Below are 18,293 nucleotides of genomic sequence, written 5' to 3'. Positions count from 1 at the left end.
TAAGGAAAAAGGAAATAAGACCCATCTAATTTGGTCTTGAGTCACGCCCGTTTGAGAGATAGCATCACAATAGTCGCAAAAGGTTTCCATATGAGAATGAGGGTCCTCACTAGGCATCCCCCCGAATTGGCTCCTCTAAACTAATTGGATGAAGGCGGACTTGGCAATAAAATTTCCGGTTAGATGTTGCGGTGTAGGAGTACCATTTGGTAGATTCTCCTCGGTGGGTACGGAGTGTGACGAGAATTTTGGCATTGTAGGTGGATTTTGTGGGGTATTGTGTAATGGGTTTTCTTCTCCTTCTATTGCGAAAGGATTGACAAACTCACTAGTGGGTTGAACAACTTCACTAATACCTCTTAAATTCCTCCTAACAACTCTCCTATTGTTCGTAAAGGTTCTTTCGATTTCACGGTCAAAAGGTAACAAATCACCTTGTAACCTTCTAGACATGCAAAATATCAAACAACTCGAAAATGATTAGAACAAACCTTGAGGAGTTTTACTTCCTCAAGGCGAAGAAAGACACAACTAATGACAATAAAAAGAAATCTAAATCAAACAAACACCGTCCCCGGCAACGGCGCCATTTTTGATGCGATCCCGCTAAGTGTTCACAAATTAAGATGTGGTCGTTGGTCACGGTCGAATCAAAACACAATTTATAACTCCACAAACAACTCTACAATTAGTAAAGAGGCAAGTAAAGGTCGGATCCCAAGGGATGGGAGTTGAAATGAGATTTCTATTGTAACTAGTGGTGTCTAAGGGGTGTCACAAATTGGGTTGATGTAGAAGGTTACTAAACTAAAATAGCAATGAAAATAAACAAGCAAGATGAATTAAAGGGGTGTAAACAATTGATTAAAGGCACTAGGGTGTCATGGGATCATAGGGGAATCATGGGATATGATCATACAAACATGTTCTCAAATTATAAGCAAGCAATTATTGTTGTGATGGATTGAGTTGGGTTATATCTTACAATCCTAGGAAAGTTTGGGTCCCGGAGCCGAATCGATTAGATTTTACAACACCTACAAGTCGACTTAATCTTCCCTACTCAACAACATGCATGATCTAATGAGACTCGAGTTGGGTTATATCTTACAAGTCTCATTGAAAAGATAGGAGATGGTAGTAAATGCAAGGATTCATAGGCTTAGCATTTCATCAAATATAACATGTGCATGAGTTGAGATCAAAACAAGCAAGCAAATAAAACATGAAAGCATATTAATTTAAGCATGAATCATTCCCCATGTTGGTTTCCCCTAATCACCCATTAACCCTAGCTAAGAGACTACTCACTCATTATCATGTTGATCATGCTAGCAAGGTTGTCAATCATACCAACAATATGAAACATGATGAATAAATGAAAGTAATTAACAATAATTAAAAAAAAGGATTAAGAGATTATACCTACTAATGATTCCAATAACAAAGCAAGAATAATAGAAGTACTTGAATGCTTGATTGAGAGGTTGTCAATCTCCCAAAAATAACCCAAATAATCTTCAATTACCCAAAATAAAGGATGAACAAAAGGGAGATTAAAGAACTAAAACTTGGATTAAAACTTGATTAATACTTGATTAATACTTGATTACAATATTAAAGAGAGATTTGATTGATATTAACTACACTAATTATTGATAAGAAGAACATGCTCCTCTAATTAGACTAATGGGGTATTTATAGTGGAAATTAGGGAGGATGCATTAGGGTTAACTAAGGGCTAAACTAGTAATTACACTTTTTAAGTTGAGCAAGGAGGAGCGGTATTTTTACGAGAGAAGGGCTTCTTTCTTCGTAGCTTGGAGAAGACAATCCGTCTTTGTGCTAGAATCCAGGCGGAATATGGTCGGGACGGGCGGATTACAGCGTTGGAATCCGGCGGATTGGGGAATCGGGCGGATTGTGGAGAGGGGAATCCGAGCGGATTGTGGCAAAGCCGCTCGGATTGTCTTCGCGGGACGGACGGATTGGTGACAATCCGCTCGGATTGTCGATAAACAACAAATCTTCTTCTTTTCTTCCCTTTTCTTCATAAATTCCTTGGGGATTTCCTTGGGGACTCAAGGATCCTTTATCAACATTGCTCTTCTACTATGATATGTACAAAGGCCTTCTAATCTTGTCTCTCCTTGATGCTTGGTCATTGAATTCGATCAATTTAGTCTCGTTTTGCCATGAAAATGCAAGATTCTTACTCCTTTCCTACCAAGGATCAAAATCTCAAAGAATATGCAAAACAAAGAACTAAAGATAAGAAATGACCCAAATAAGCACTAAAAAGCATGGGAACAAGGCTAATTCGGGGGCTAAATATGCGCCAATTATGGTCACATCAAATATCCCCAAACCGAACCTTTGCTCGTCCCGAGTAAAGAGGTGACAAAGACTAGGACCAATACTAACCTATCCTAATAATATAGCCGATATGAGACAATTAGCGGGTCTTACTCCGCCCCTTCAACTCACAACAAGACAACCATGAGGTAGGATGCCTTCTTGCAAGGCAAGGTGGGTCTTGCCAAAATGGCGACACATCCAAACTTTAAGCACACAAAAACACATAATGGATGCATCTACAAAAAGAATAGCCACTCCCTCATCAAGTGGCGGAGGCACTAAAGAGGAACAAATTTAAGAGCATGTAATCCTTCACAAATACTAGTTCAACAAATTTCGAGTCTAAGAGGATGGCACTAAATCACCTCCAAATGGTGTTAAACTAGACTACTTTCGTCCTCAATTTCCAAATGCTTTCGTCAAGAGCGATCGGATGGTGGTGGAATGATGATCCCTATGATGCTAGTAGCTTATGACATGATAAGTCTCGAATTCTCTACAAAAGTAAAGGTCATGGATCGTCCCAAGCTCGACCAAGTGGCTTGACAAAAGGCTTTTTGGGAATGAAATGCTCAAATCTTTATTCACAACGGGTGGATATGACTAGTATTCAAAATTGTCCTCATTTCACTTTCACATTTCAAAAATTTAAGATGGGGTTTGTCCCTTCCGGGCTAGTGTCCTTTGCTTTCGCCAATCGCTTATTAGGAAACCGGTTAACCTCTAGACAATAGCTTTTCGAGGTGATAGTCACTCTGTCTCTGGGCGGCCGAATTCACAACCGTATGAGGGCCCAATTCAAAGGATCCCACACCAAAGCACATCGAAGTGGTACGCCTCCATCAAAACAACTTAACTTTCTCAACTTTCAACAATTCATAACATTTGAGGTTTCCTTGGCATTACATTACTTCCACATGACAAAATTTCTTTGAAATGAGCACTTCAAGCTTATTGATAGAAAATATTTTTGGGTTGCCTTACCACAAGGTCAAACAAGGTCACCTAGACAAGTTAACCAAGTCCACATCGCATCACGGGGTTGGATAGGTGACTCACATGCAAACCCTTGACTAGGCCTTGGGTCATGGGTCAAAAGACAGTAGTATGACACTATCTAGGGTGTTTTACAACCATTCTAGTAGGCAAAGTCTTAAGTTGAACAAGTATTTGTAATGGCTTAGTTGCTCTTGTCAAAGTTCCTAAATAGGCATTTTTCAAAACATTTCTAACATGCAACTACATGCCATGATGCAACTAATATAAACATCCTAATGCAAGTGATTCTATCAACTAATATGACATATAAACTAAATGCAAGTCCTAAATTCACATTGTTATACCGCATCAATCAAAATAAAGCCACATAGTCATTAACATAAAGAGGAAAAAGGAGATTGGAAAGATCATACCATGCTGTCTTCAATATCCTCATGTCTCGGATGTGGCGTAGTCAATCAATGTGAACAAGGATAGAACAAACACAATATATACAGGACAATATATACAAGACTACAAAAGGAAATAAACATGTTTTTGGGTTTTCAATTTTCAAATTTTTATGATTTTTGAAATTTTTCAATTTTTTTGGATTTTTGAATAAGAGTTAAATGTTAGAATTCCCATCCCCACACTAATATGGGCATTGTCCTCAATGGCCAAAATGATGGAAATTATGCAAAGATGATGCATGATTTCTATACTAAATGCAATCTATACTAAGCTACACTACATGATGCATGGTTTTTGTTATGACGGAGAGGATAATTTAGATTACCTCCCGTTGTGTATGCATTAACTTCCCTAAACCGAGTGAGACACTATTGCTAATGTCCAAGGATGGGTATAGTTCATGCACACACTATACTATGCATGAAACTAATTTGTCATTTTGGATTTTGAAAACGGGAACAATAGAATGAGAACGCCTCAATGGTACCGAGGTGTGAATCCTCTAATGGGGCTAGGACTACTTCAACAATGATCAAAATGAAATAAAATACAAAGAGAGAAATAGACAAACCATGAGAGGGTAGGAGTCTCCAAGGCTTGCTAATCTTCCATCATGCTATCACCATCACTTCCCTCATGAGAAGTGGTCACATTACCACTTTCCTTGTCATTTGCTTCTTCACTTTCTTCCTCATCTTCCTCATCATCATCTTCACCATCCTTTTCTTCTTCACTTGCTTCTTCCTCAATATTATCATCAACTTCTTCATCATTTCCAACAACCTCATTGTCACCCAAAACGACCCTAGATGCACCCGGAAATAAGGCTTCTCTATCCGCCCAACTAGGCAAAGGACATGATGGATCAAGTAGTCCTTGCCTAGCTAAATGTAGGAGGGGTGGATATTGAGCCAAGTAGGCATTTTTCCGATCTTCATAGGCTTGCTTGTGCATTGCTTGCATGAGAAGAGTCACATAGTCTTTCCCAACTTCAACTCCTTCCGGTTTGAACTCTTCATACTTAAAGGGGTAAGGTGGTATGACAATGGAAGAGGAGGGCATTTCAAGATCACCCTTTTGTTGTTGAATGATATACTCGGCCTCTTTGGAAATGGGAAGTAGATAATTGGTCCGGTGGACGCTTAGACGGCAAATCTTCGAAGGCAAGGTGAACGATCTAGCCTCACTAGTGAGCCATCCATACTTAGTGTCAAGGGGGTTATGGGCAACCCACTTGAACTTGTGAATCATAGTATGCATATCAACAAGATGGTCACCCTCCTTTGCTTTGTACTTGTTATCCTTATTGAAGTTAGGATCAAAGTGCTTAGCTAGGAGTGTGACTAGGCCGCCATTGACAATAACGGTCGTGCCCTTCTTCCCACAATCAATGTTGAGCCATCTATCTACCAAGAGCCTCAAAGAATTGTAAGGCTTGGTGTGTACTCTTCCGATATTCAAAGCCGATTCAAGGAGAATAAAATCAAGTCTTGTGAAATGGTTGGTATCTTTCCTAGCAATTATGGTGTTACCCACGACCTTGTGCCATACTCTTATGCCCGGATGGTGGACCAAAAGAGCACGACTCGCATGAAAATCCTCAAATTTCTTCCCGGAGATTGCCTCCCAAAGAGGTTCGGGGTCATACTTTCCATAACTCTTAAAATAACTCGGTTCATCACTAAGACCCAAAATTTCACCCAATTCCCTAAAGGTAATGCGTCTACTAACATTAGCTAGACGAAACTCGAGATTCTCCCTATTCTCAACTTTGGTGACTTTCAAAGAACTTAAAAATTCCAAGGTAAGGGAGGGGTATGTCAATTCCCTTGTTTCAAACAATTTCTTCAACCCCATGGCATTGAAAAAGGCTTTTCTTTGCTCAAGAACACCCAATTTTTCTAAGGTATCTTCACATATGAATTTGGTGGATTGTAATGACTTCATAGCAAACTTGACAAAGGTATTTCTATGGGTATCGGAAATAAAAGTTACCTCCGGATAATGCAAAAGTTGATCAATTACCGGAGTGGAAGATGTTGTTGCTCCCATAGAAGTTTGTTGTTGTTGTTGCACTTCCAAGTTTGGTGTTGCTACCACCATAGCCAATGCTTTCTTTGTTTGAAGAGCCTTTTGCCTTTGTGAGAGTGCCTTAGCCTTTGATGCCTTTGTTGCCTTTGTTGCTCCCTTAGTCCTTGCCATTGATGAACTAACCAAGAAAAGAATGAAAAATCTTCAATTTGTAGTATGCCCAAATCGATTTGAAGGTGAAAGGCTTTGCCTTTATGAATACAAAAATCGACTCAAAGGTTGAAGATTTTTGTGCTTGGTTTTGATTTTTGTTGAGGAAGGAGTGATTAATTTGTTGTTGGAAGGATGGTTTGATTTAATTTTGGTGAATGTTGTTGAGGGTTTTTGTTTTTGTGATGGAGAGGATGAGGGTTTTGATGTTGTGGGTAGTGTTTATGAATGAATGAATGAATGAATGAAGGTGGGAGGGGTTTTAAAGAGACCGAAATTTTCGAATCTGCAGGGGCAATCCGTGCGGATTCTGCCCAATCCGTGCGGATTCTGCTTCTTCTGGACTTTGCAAAACTCGCCTAAAGACGGGCGGATTTGTGACAATCCGCTCGGATTTGCTGAATACGGGACGGGCGGATTTGCTTGAAGACGGACGGATTTCAGTCCATAAAATTTTGCTTGTTTTCCTCAGCTGCAAAGACGGACGTCTTTCTTACAGGACGAACGGATTCTTCAAGACGGGCGGATTCTTCACAGGACGCCTGGATTCAGTCACAGTCAAGAAATTTTCAAAATTCAGCTCAGTTCAGGACGGGCGTCTTTTCTGCAATACGCTCGGATTCTTTGAGACGGGCGGATTCTCGGGAATCCGCTCGGATTCTTCCCTGTGTACAGATTGATTCCATCCGTGCACACCGCATTTCCATACCGTTCTTTCATTATTTCTTCAAGTCTTGTGTTCGTCATTGTGGGGGCACTACTAAGGCATGGATAGCCTAGGCAATTGCCATCCCCACACTAAGCTAAAAGCACTACACATGAATTGAAATCGTTAGTCCCTCCCTCACTTTCTCTCAAACATGACAATTATTTTGATCAAAGTAAATAAAAATCCAAAGATGACAAAAATGCAATACAAGAATTGAAATGTAAGTTAGGGAGTTAGAAATATTTACAAGTGGTGGTTTAGGGAAGACTCCACCAAACTCTCATTCTTGATGAGATGTCAAGGGGGCATGTCCAAGGTGTTGTTGATGTTGCTCAACACCTTGAAGAAGTAATCAAAAGCTTGTTCATTATCATGGTAGAGGTTCTCAATAGACCTTGGCCCTTGTTGTTGGTCTTGATCGATGGCATTACCAATGTAGGGATTAAAAATCCCTTCAAATTCGTCGTCCCAAAGACCACAAACTTCATTGAGTTGATCATTGAAAATTTCTTGCTTAGATGGAGACAATTCTCCCAATTTCTTCTCTTGGCCAATGAGGCCATCCTATTCTTCCTTGGTTGATTTTGATGAGCTTTGCAAGCTCTCCTTGTCACAATTCACTTGCTCTTTGAATGGAGCATCTTCAATTTTCTTCTTCCATTGGAGTTCCGTTTTCTTCCTTTCATCCTTTCGGCTATAATGATCAATCATGAAACATGGTTCATGCAAACGAGGAGCTCTCATGGTCTTCTCAAGATTAAAAGTTATGCTTTCATCTCCCACTTCTAGAGTGAGCTCACCATGTTTCACATCAATCACCGCACCGGCGGTGTGTAGGAAAGGTCTTCCTAGGATGATTGGAATGTTGGAATCTTCCTCCATATCAACAATGACAAAGTCCACCGGGATGAAAAACTTCCCAATTTGCACGGGGACATCTTCCCATATCCCTAACGGTGTCTTCGTCGATCTATCGGCCATTTGGAGTGTGATATTGGTGCATTTAAGCTCTCCCATCCCCAACCTTTTACTCACCGAGTACGGCATGACACTCACACTAGCCCCTAGATCACATAAGGCTTTGTTGATCGTTGTGTCGCCAATGGTACACGGTATTGAGAAGCTTCCCGGATCCTTTAACTTTGGAGGTGAACTCCCTTGAAGTATTGCACTACTCACCTTAGTGAAGGCGATAGTCTCTATCTTCCGGAACGACTTCTTCTTTGTCAGGATATCTTTCATGTATTTCGCATAGGCCGGCACGTGATTGATTAATTCCGTGAAAGGAATTGAGACTTCTAAATTCTTCACAATTTCCATGAATTTTCCAAGTTGATCATCAAATTTGGGCTTGGCTTGACGACTTGGAAAAGGAAGTCTAATCACAATGGGCTCCTTCTCCTTGGCCTTGTCTTCATTTTTCTTTGAACTTTCTTCTTTTGACGATTCTCTATCTTTGGAGTTTTGCACAATTTCTTCCTTTTCACTAGCTTCCACAATTTCATCCTCAACTTGCTTCTTCGGTGCTTCATACCTTGTACCACTTCTCAAATGAATGGCACTAACCGTTTCATGTCTAGGGGGATTACTTTGAGGTGGTAATTGCCCCTTTTGTCTTTGTGAGCTTGAAGATGCTAGTTGAGTCAATTGTGTTTCCAACATCTTGGTGTGAGCTAGAATGTTGTTGATGGTGGTTTCCTTTGCTTGGCTATCTTTTTGCATTTGAGTGAAAAATTCTTGTTGATTCTTTTGCATTTGGAGGACCGCTTTTTGGACATCAAAACCTTGGTCATTTTGGTGATTGTATGGATTTTGATTTTGGTAACCTTGGTTTTGATTGTAAAAGGGTCTTTGATTTTGGTTTCTCATGGGTGGTGGAGTGTATGTTGTTTGAGGGTTTTGAACATTTTGGCTTTTGTATGAGAGATTTGGATGGAATTTGGTGTTTTCATTGTAAAAGTTGGAATAAGGGGTACCACTCTTGTATGCTTGGAAAGCATTCACTTGTTCATTTGTTCCCCTACATTCACCTTGGTCATGTCCCAAAGTTCCACAATTCTCACATATCCCACTTGGGATTGATGAGGATGCCGTCATGGCATTAACATGATGCTTCGATGATTTTGAGTTTTCCTCAAGTCTAGCCATAGCTTGTTCAAACTTCAAGTTTATTGTGTCAATGTGAGCACTAAGTTGAGCACCCAATTGAGTAACGGAGTCTACTTCATGCTTTCCTCCTCTAGTAGCCTTGCGAGGTCTACTATATTGTGAGTTATGGACCGCCATTTCCTCAATCTTGTTCCATGTTTGATTGTCATCAACTTCGGTGAACATTCCATTTGATCCCATATTGAGAATGTTCCTAGAATCTTCATATAAGCCATTCCAAAATTGTTGCACCAAAAACCATTCGCTAAGTCCATGGTGAGGACATGAGCGACAAATTCCCTTGAACCGCTCCCAAGCTTCATACAAAGACTCTTCATCCCTTTGCTTAAAACCCGTAATTTGAGCTCTTAGCATGTTAGTCTTTTCCGGTGGGTAGAATTTTTTGTATAAAGCTAGAGCCAACTTCTTCCAAGAATCTATTCCAAGGGTGGCCTTATCAAGGCCCTTCAACCATTGCTTCGCGGTGCCGATTAAGGAAAAAGGAAATAAGACCCATCTAATTTGGTCTTGAGTCACGCCCGTTTGAGAGATAGCATCACAATAGTCGCAAAAGGTTTCCATATGAGAATGAGGGTCCTCACTAGGCATCCCCCCAAATTGGCTCCTCTCAACTAATTGGATGAAGGCGGACTTGGCAATAAAATTTCCGGTTAGATGTTGCGGTGTAGGAGTACCATTTGGTAGATTCTCCTCGGTGGGTATGAGTGTGACGAGAATTTTGGCATTGTAGGTGGATTTTGTGGGGTATTGTGTAATGGGTTTTCTTCTCCTTCTATTGCGAAAGGATTGACAAACTCACTAGTGGGTTGAACAACTTCACTAATACCTCTTAAATTCCTCCTAACAACTCTCCTATTGTTCGTCAAGGTTCTTTCGATTTCACGGTCAAAAGGTAACAAATCACCTTGTAACCTTCTAGACATGCAAAATATCAAACAACTCGAAAATGATTAGAACAAACCTTGAGGAGTTTTACTTCCTCAAGGCGAAGAAAGACACAACTAATGACAATAAAAAGAAATCTAAATCAAACAAACACCGTCCCGGCAACGGCGCCATTTTTGATGCGATCCCGCTAAGTGTTCACAAATTAAGATGTGGTCGTTGGTCACGGTCGAATCAAAACACAATTTATAACTCCACAAACAACTCTACAATTAGTAAAGAGGCAAGTAAAGGTCGGATCCCAAGGGACGGGAGTTGAAATGAGATTTCTATTGTAACTAGTGGTGTCTAAGGGGTGTCACAAATTGGGTTGATGTAGAAGGTTACTAAACGAAAATAGCAATGAAAATAAACAAGCAAGATGAATTAAAGGGGTGTAAACAATTGATTAAAGGCACTAGGATGTCATGGGATCATAGGGGAATCATGGGATATGATCATACAAACATGTTCTCAAATTATAAGCAAGCAATTATTGTTGTGATGGATTGAGTTGGGTTATATCTTACAATCCTAGGAAAGTTTGGGTCCGAATCGATTAGATTGTACAACACCTACAAGTCGACTTAATCTTCCCTACTCAACAACATGCATGGTCTAATGAGACTCGAGTTGGGTTATATCTTACAAGTCTCATTGAAAAGATAGGAGATGATAGTAAATGCAAGGATTCATAGGCTTAGCATTTCATCAAATATAACATGTGCATGAGTTGAGATCAAAACAAGCAAGCAAATAAAACATGAAAGCATATTAATTTAAGCATGAATCATTCCCCATGTTGGTTTCCCCTAATCACCCATTAACCCTAGCTAAGAGACTACTCACTCATTATCATGTTGATCATGCTAGCAAGGTTGTCAATCATACCAACAATATGAAACATGATGAATAAATGAAAGTAATTAACAATAATTAAAAAAGGGATTAAGAGATTATACCTACTAATGATTCCAATATCAAAGCAAGAATAATAGAAGTACTTGAATGCTTGATTGAGAGGTCGTAAATCTCCCAACAATAACCCAAATAATCTTCAATTACCCAAAATAAAGGATGAACAAAAGAGAGATTAAAGAACTAAAACTTGGATTAAAACTTGATTAATACTTGATTACAATATTAAAGAGAGATTTGATTGATATTAACTACACTAATTATTGATAAGAAGAACATGCTCCTCTAATTAGACTAATGGGGTATTTATAGTGGAAATTAGGGAGGATGCATTAGGGTTAACTAAGGGCTAAACTAGTAATTACACTTTTTAAGTTGAGCAAGGAGGAGCCGGTATTTTCTGAGAGAAGGGCTTCTTTCTTCGTAGCTTGGAGAAGACAATCCGTGCTGTGCTAGAATCCGGACGGAATAGGGTCGGGACGGGCGGATTCTGGCGTTGGAATCCGAGCGGATTGAAGGGAATCCGGGCGGATTGTGGAGGGAGAATCCGAGCGGATTGTGGCAAAGCCGCTCGGATTGTGCTGCCGCGGGACGGACGGATTGGTGACAATCCGCTCGGATTGTCAGTCAGCAACAAATCTTCTTCTTTTCTTCCCTTTTCTTCATAAATTCCTTGGGGATTTCCTTGGGGACTCAAGGATCCTTTCTCAACATTGCTCTTCTACTATGATATGTACAAAGGCCTTCTAATCTTATCTCTCCTTGATGCTTGGTCATTGAATTCGATCAATTTAGTCTCGTTTTGCCATGAAAATGCAAGATTCTTACTCCTTGCCTACCAAGGATCAAAATCTCAAAGAATATGCAAAACAAAGAACTAAAGATAAGAAATGACCTAAATAAGCACTAAAAAGCATGGGAACAAGGCTAATTCGGGGGCTAAATATGCGCCAATTATGGTCACATCACCTGCCCCTATGCCTATTACTGCCATAACACCTCCGCCCCTTATTGGGAGCAAATTGGAGGAAGATTCTTCTGTTTTAGATATTGCAGGAAATGGTTTGGGGAAGGAAGAGCCGCATGTTGCTCCAGCTGTGAAGGAGCCAATCTTTCAAAGAGGCGGGTTAGGATGTCTTAGCTATGGCACTGATGAGGAGCCTGATGAGGAGCCAGTCAAGGTGACGGAGTCCGATTTGGATTTTGATGAGCCAGATGAGGTCATTGATTGGGAAGATGTTAGAAACGTTGATCCGTTGAGTTCTGCGGGTATTGGAATTGATAGGATTGCAGCTGAGGAGATGAGCACTGGAGAGGCTACTTCTTGTAGCCAGAAACCGAGCAAGTGGGCCATTCCATGGCCATTCTTGATCAACTATTAGTTGATTAAGACTTTTCTAAAGATGTTTCATTGCTTTTGTTGAACTATTTATTGCTTTGATTTGCGCGAGACTTCGCTTTAATAAGTTTTCTTCGGATTTTTAGGAACTTTAGACTGTTACTTTGGGTTTTTGCGCAATTTTGGGCGCGTTATTATGTGCATTTGCAGGTTCATAGACCATATTAGCTCAATTTATTGAGCTAATAGATGAAGTCAGAAACTTACAGCAGGTTTCCCAGTCGATCGATTGGCCTGAGTGGTCGATCGACTGGCCGCTACAATTACAGGAGCTTCTGTTCCTGTCACCCTGGTCGATCGACTGGGTGGTATGGTCGATCGACCACCTTTCGCTGCTGTACCTATTCACGACCATTCCCCTGCTGTGTTTGGTCATTATGCGGAGTTGAGGGAGTCTTTTCTCCACTTTATTCTACGATTTATTTCTGTTTTCTTCTGTTTTCTTATATTACACATAATTACCGCTTCAACATTGTTTTCTCGGAATTACGCACGGTACTTTTGTTTGTCTTTTCAGGTACCTGTGGTAGCAATGCTGGCTACTGAAACCTCCTAGCTCACACTGGTTTGGGGAGGTTTCCTGCTGCGCTTCAAGTCTTGTGAGTTTCCGAGTTCCTCTTCATGTCTTATTTAGTTAATTTATCGCAAATTCCTGTTTCCCTTTTATTTCATTACATCATTTTGCATAATGGGGACATTGTGTGATTTGGTTTGGGGAAGGGTTTTGCTTTGCATTCACATGTTTTATTGAATTTCTGTTTCACGTTTATCGCACTTCAGTTTGCATTTGTTATTTCATTTCCTATATATACAAAAAATTCAAAAAAACTGAAAAAATTCAAAAAATCAAAATATTTCACGTTTATTTTAGCATATAGGTTGAGTCGGAACGGTAGTATTTCAATGATGACATTGCATTTTCATCTGTTTATGCCTAAGCCTTGCTAATTGACATGTTATTAGTAGAATCATATATGCATAATCTACGAGTTTTCGTTAAATTTCTTGCTAAACTTTAGACTTGACTTGGATTTATGGCAAACTACATCATTTTCTGAGGTTTAGAGCTCATAACCGGTGTCATTCATGACCGGTTTATCTAGAAATGTGAATAGTTACTCCTTATGAGACATGTTTCATAAATTTGCATAAATATGAACTTGATCCGCTTAATACCTGTATGCATTCAGGTTTGTGGTTTGTTGACACATGTGGAAGAGGTCACCCTTTTATTCATTTTGCCCATAAGCTCCACATGCCAGAAATTGCCTTTTTGTCCCGTTACTACATCCTACATTTAGCCTGCCCTCGTCAAGCTAGTAGTTTATGTTCTTGGGATTGTTATTTCGTTTTTGGTAGCTATTGCTCTTTTTGAGGACTTGGTGAAATGATTGAAGGGAAAGAAAGAATAAAAAGGAAAAAAAAAGAAAAAAGAAATTCGTGATGTACTGTAGAAGGGCAGTCGATCGACTGGAAACAATGGTCGATCGACCGAACCCCGTGGAAAAATTCGAGAAGGAAAAAAAATCATATGCGGTAAAGTGAAAGATATTGGGTTGATGATTTTTGCTCCCATGTTATATTTGTATTTTATGGGGAGTTGATTAATTATGGAGATTGTGGGATTTGTGCTAATCATTAGCACTGTTTCGATTGATCTTGAGCAAGAAGTTGGATGTTGTTATAATTTGGTTCCCTTAGTTACTAGCTTGGCTTTTAACTCTGTTTTTATCCAAATTTATCTTAGCCCTTCCTGCCCATAGCCTCACATATCCATATTTACCTCGGCATGTGTCATGGTCATTTGTTTGGTTGGAGTGCATATGTACGGTTGTAGAGATTACTTTCATATTAGATTGCAGGCATGTTCTTATAGGTCGTAGTTAGGTGAGAGTCTTTACAAAATTACTTCTTTCTATATTTACATATATTCACCTGTGCTTATGTGTGATATGAGCGATCCGTGAGAGTCCATAATGATAAGTCTCTATAGTTGACGGTTCAGCAGTTTTTAACGACTACATAACTCGATTGCATGATCCACATCGCTAATTGATTGTTAGTTGTTGCATTAAATTGGTTTAGGCTATTCGGTTTGCATTTCGCTCTGAGATTGAACTCGTTCCATTAGGTGCTAGAATCGAGTCTAGTTCTTGCTAGGGGACAAGCAAGGGTTTAGTTTGGGGAAGTTTGATGCGTGTCCTAAATATGTTGTTTTACACCTTATTTTACACGTATTTCAGAGCTCATTTGTGTAGTTTAAGCTACTATTTTCTTTATTTCCGTCTACTTTTGTGTTTTTGTATAATATTGCAGAAATGTGAAGAATTCAGCGGAAATCAAGCTGAATCCGTCCCCGAGTACTTGGCATATTAGTTGACATGAAGTAATTACTTAGGAAGCGAACTTGGTGCGCGTATCGACGCCCGAAAGACGAATTCACGAAGCTTTTGGAGCCAAGTACCTGTTGAAGTGGTCGATAGACTGGTGCTTTCAGTCGATCGACCAGAGCACGACTTACAGAAGCTACTGTTTAGCGCAGTTCAGTCGATCGACCGGCCCCATTGGTCGATCGACCAAACCGTTAATCTGACGGGAAATTAAAAGACGAGAAAGCCCAATGTAATTAGGTTTTAGGAAATAAGAATCACGTTATATTCCTATATAACGCAACCCTATTATCAAGTCATCATCATCAGTTTTTAGGGGAAAAATTAGGGTTCTTTATAAAGTTTAGCATTTATTTTCGTTCAATAAAAATTAGTTTGGTTCTTCTTTTATAAAAGTTCGTGCTTTGGGATTCTTCTTCCTGTTTTCATTCGGTAATTTACGCTCTTTAATTTCAACTAAACTTTATTCATTCATAGTTTAGAATTGCTAGTTAGATTTCCCATAGCCAAATTATCGTTTCATGTTAATTGTTTATTTAGTTAATTTAAGTATGAATTCGTTTGCTTTACTAGTTAATTTTGTTGCTGCTATTACTTTCATCAAGAGTAGCTAAACCCATCGTGCTAAGATGTAGGGGATCTGTAGTGTAGGCAGAGTAAAATAGGAAGGCTGAAATCGCGCCATGGTCGATCGACCGGCTCCCGTGAGATTTACTTCGTTTTAATTAATTTAATCGCTATTTTTGACGAATCGAGTGCACGTGACTAGTTGAATGCTTAGGAATTGACCGACCCGATAAGATCGAAAGATAGGGGAGGGAAATAGACTACTTAATTAAGACGACTAAATTAATAAGATCGAGAGATAAGTTAATTTAGGCATTTAAATCACTTTTCAGGATGAGAGTCAGCATTAGTGATATTAGGGACCCGTAGCTAGATCGAAAGATGTTACGTTTTAAGAATGGACCGAGAGGACTTCTTATTTTCCCGCCTCACGTGATCGACTCAGACTTACCTAGGATACTGCCGTCGAAATTACAGTGAACCGACCATCTTAGCATCCTTTTAAAATTTGATTTCATCCAATTTCTTTAAATCACTCATTTATTTACTTTAGTTATAGATTCATTCAAATCAAACCCCCCCTCAAAACCGTTACTTTGGGCTAAAATTATACAACTATTAATTGCATCGCCTCTCCGTGGTTCGACCCTAACTGCAATTAGCTATAGTAGTAGTTTGGATTTATAAATTTATCTTTGGTACTCTAAGACGGTATCAACACCCAGTCAGAATACTCTAAAACTTTGATGAACCTGGCTTGAAATTGCTTGTCTGCTTCTTCTTTGATCTTGAGAGCCCACTATGTTCTCATTCTACAAGGTTGCTATTTCACAGGCTTGAACCCTGGTTTAATTGGTATTCGATGCTTGGTGATATCTCTGTCTATTCGTGGCATGTCCTTATAAGACCAAGCGAAAACATCCTTGAATTCGTGGAGGAGGTCGATGAAATTAGCCCTTTCAATCGGCTCTAGGGTTGTCCTTATTCTAAGTTCTTTAGGTTATAGGTCTTTCCCTACATTGATAGGTTCAGTGTTTTTTTATTATTGGTGCCCCTGCCTCTCTTCTATTATTTCTTTAATTATGTAGGGAGGCAATTTGATTGAGTCTGGGTCAGGATCATCCTCTGTATCATCATAAACAGAATTGCAATAAAAATAACACGAGGAGTAACCATAATCTGATTTATTCATATTAAAGTTTGAGAAAAGCTGAAACAAAGATGCCATCTGAGCAGTGGAGAAATGACGAGAAGGGGAGTGACAATAAGAGGAGACTCCATAACAACTTCTCTAAACATAGACTCGGATTCCGACTTTGACTCTGAGTAAGACTCGAACTCGCCATCTTCTAGTTCTCTTTTAAACATCTCTCCTTCACCAGTTGTGAGCTTTAAGAGCTTTCTTTGATTGTTCGTCCACTTGATCGACTTTCTCCATCCTATCTGCGCCTTGGCTGGATCTACATCAGTAATCAGAGTTGTTGGATTGAAATGGTCATCCCAAAGTATCATGGTAATAATCTCGTCTTAGGCTGCCCTCACAAATCGAACTTCTCTAAATAGGAGGCCAAAAGCTAGTTTATCGAGGCAAGGTGTCTGACGAGTTTGACAACAGGAGCCATTTCTTCGGGAATGAATTAGCAATCATTGAACACTTCAATTCTAGATAACCTTTCTCCTTTCAACATCCAGGGCTCAAGAACTATATAAAAAGGTTCGTGATCCCCCTCCTTGATGTAGTAACCATTCAGTCTATGATGGTAGGGTCGTATCCGGATGCGATGATGTTTTCCATCAAGAGTTTGTACGAGCATCTCATAGGCCTCTTTTTTTGTTGGTGTATATCCTAGCCCCAGAGGTATTTTTTGGGAATTACCCACTTTAAAATGTGAGAAGCTATTCTGGCGAATAGGATTCATGGCATACCGGGGAAGTAACCTTGGGATTTCAGGATGTGGTTGACTACCAAGTTGGAATATGGATTGAAGTAAAGAGGGGCAAGCTCACTCTCTATGAGATTAAAGATATGGAACCCTCCTAACTCGTGGACTAGATCTGCAGCAACTTGGTTATTAGACATCTTTTCGATCAAAACTTTGATTCGTGATGAAATGACTATCACAACTCGACCATCGAGTGGGATTTTGATTTTCTAATGAAGTGTAGACGTCACGGCCTTGGAAGCGTGAATCCAGGGCCTTCCCAGAAGTATATTAAATGACGCTTCGATGTCGACTATTTAAAGATTGACCTTCCTTTTAATTGGGCCAGTGGTCATAGTAAGGTTGACAAGTCCCACTACCTTTCGACGTGTTCTGTCATATGCGCGAACACCCTGATTGGTTAGAGTCCACTCTGATTCTTTCATCCTTAATTTGTATGCAGTTTTAAGTTGTATGACATTGACCGCAGAGCCATTATCCACCAAGGTCATTGGCACATTTTTCTTTAATCATGTGACGGTGATGTATGGAGCCAAGTTGTGGGTAACGCCAAATGGTGGCAAGTCTCCGTCTTAGGAGGTAACTGGATTATTTAGCTTAACAGTGTCCTGGAAGACAAATTTGACCATATCGCCAGGAGTAGAGTCAGATGATACATTAAGCTTGGCGAAAGCTTGTAGCAAAGCTTGGCGATGTGGAAATGAACTGGCTAACACTTGCTAGATTGAAAGATCAACCCTAGTCTTCTGCAGTTGTTTCATTAATAGGTCAGTAGCTAGTTCCTCATTTGTATCTGTTTGAGGCGTAGAAATGATAGCGAAAATACTAGGTTGTCATAAATACTAGAATTAACCTATCAAGCAAGTAATTTATAAACCTAAACTTAACTCTACTAACTCTAAACAAGACAATAGTAAAGCGGAAGTAAAGGGTCGAACCCAAGAGAAGGATGTTAAACTAAGACTCGAATTTTAAACTATTAAACACTAATTAAGACTCACTAATTGACTTTATAAACACACAATGGTTATTAACAATGGTCAACAATAGATGAACATAGACAAAAGAGAGTTGAGTTGATTGGTAACATGAATGTAAAACAAAGTTGCAATCTTTTCTAACAAGGCACTATGACAAACACTTGGTGTGCAAGAAAATTCAATATTAAAGAGAACTTGGTGTAACTTCCTCTTAGTAACCAACAATTAGCAAAGCTTGACCCT

The 18,293-nt window shown here is 39.6% G+C and overlaps 1 non-coding gene across 1 annotated transcript; it reads left to right on the top strand.

The window, feature by feature from the left end:
• The first annotated feature begins 9,176 nt into the window (after positions 1–9,176).
• On the top strand, positions 9,177–9,283 carry LOC141637114 (small nucleolar RNA R71). The gene has a single exon (XR_012541676.1). It is a non-coding gene; the product is annotated as a small nucleolar RNA R71 (small nucleolar RNA).
• The last annotated feature ends 9,010 nt before the right edge of the window (positions 9,284–18,293 follow it).

Source organism: Silene latifolia, chromosome Y (assembly GCF_048544455.1).
Source record: "Silene latifolia isolate original U9 population chromosome Y, ASM4854445v1, whole genome shotgun sequence".
Classification (NCBI taxonomy): domain Eukaryota; kingdom Viridiplantae; phylum Streptophyta; class Magnoliopsida; order Caryophyllales; family Caryophyllaceae; genus Silene; species Silene latifolia.
Note: the sequence above shows the minus strand (reverse complement) of the source record. Positions and strands in the feature narration are given on the sequence as shown.